Source organism: Rutidosis leptorrhynchoides, chromosome 11 (genome assembly GCF_046630445.1).
Source record: "Rutidosis leptorrhynchoides isolate AG116_Rl617_1_P2 chromosome 11, CSIRO_AGI_Rlap_v1, whole genome shotgun sequence".
In the NCBI taxonomy this organism is placed as follows: Eukaryota; Viridiplantae; Streptophyta; class Magnoliopsida; order Asterales; family Asteraceae; genus Rutidosis; species Rutidosis leptorrhynchoides.
Window position 1 is genome coordinate 336,050,460 of NC_092343.1, and position 1,539 is coordinate 336,051,998.

The following is a 1,539-nucleotide window of genomic DNA, read 5'->3' on the forward strand; positions in this document are numbered from 1 at the left end:
TGTATAAAAATAAATAGATAAATATTATCTTGAATCAATCCACGACCCAGTGTATACGTATCTCAGTATTGATCATAACTCAAACTATACATATTTTGGAATCAACCTCAACCCTGTATAGCTAACTCCAACATTCACATATAGAGTGTCTATGGTTGTTCCGAAATATATATAGATGTGTCGATATGATAGGTCGAAACATTGTATACGTGTCTATGGTATCTCAAGATTACATAATATACAATACAAGTTGATTAAGTTATGGTTGGAATAGATTTGTTACCAATTTTCACGTAGCTAAAATGAGAAAAATTATCCAATCTTGTTTTACCCATAACTTCTTCATTTTAAATCCGTTTTGAGTGAATCAAATTGCTATGGTTTCATATTGAACTCTATTTTATGAATCTAAACAGAAAAAGTATAGGTTTATAGTCGGAAAAATAAGTTACAAGTCATTTTTGTAAAGGTAGTCATTTCAGTCGAAAGAACGACGTCTAGATGACCATTTTAGAAAACATACTTCCACTTTGATTTAACCATAATTTTTGGATATAGTTTCATGTTCATAATAAAAATCATTTTCTTAGAATAACAACTTTTAAATCAAAGTTTATCATAGTTTTTAATTAACTAACCCAAAACAGCCCGCGGTGTTACTACGACGGCGTAAATCCGGTTTTACGGTGTTTTTCGTGTTTCCAGGTTTTAAATCATTAAGTTAGCATATCATATAGATATAGAATATGTGTTTAGTTGATTTTAAAAGTCAAGTTAGAAGGATTAACTTTTATTTGCGAACAAGTTTAGAATTAACTAAACTATGTTCTAGTGATTACAAGTTTAAACCTTCGAATAAGATAGCTTTATATGTATGAATCGAATGATGTTATGAACATCATTACTACCTTAAGTTCCTTGGATAAACCTACTGGAAAAGAGAAAAATGGATCTAGCTTCAACGGATCCTTGGATGGCTCGAAGTTCTTGAAGCAGAATCATGACACGAAAACAAGTTCAAGTAAGATCATCACTTGAAATAAGATTGTTATAGTTATAGAAATTGAACCAAAGTTTGAATATGATTATTACCTTGTATTAGAATGATAACCTACTGTAAGAAACAAAGATTTCTTGAGGTTGGATGATCACCTTACAAGATTGGAAGTGAGCTAGCAAACTTGAAAGTATTCTTGATTTTATGTAACTAGAACTTGTAGAATTTATGAAGAACACTTAGAACTTGAAGATAGAACTTGAAGATAGAACTTGAGAGAGATCAATTAGATGAAGAAAATTGAAGAATGAAAGTGTTTGTAGGTGTTTTTGGTCGTTGGTGTATGGATTAGATATAAAGGATATGTAATTTTGTTTTCATGTAAATAAGTCATGAATGATTACTCATATTTTTGTAATTTTATGAGATATTTCATGCTAGTTGCTAAATGATGGTTCCCACATGTGTTAGGTGACTAACATGGGCTGCTAAGAGCTGATCATTGGAGTGTATATACCAATAGTACATACATCTAAAAGCTG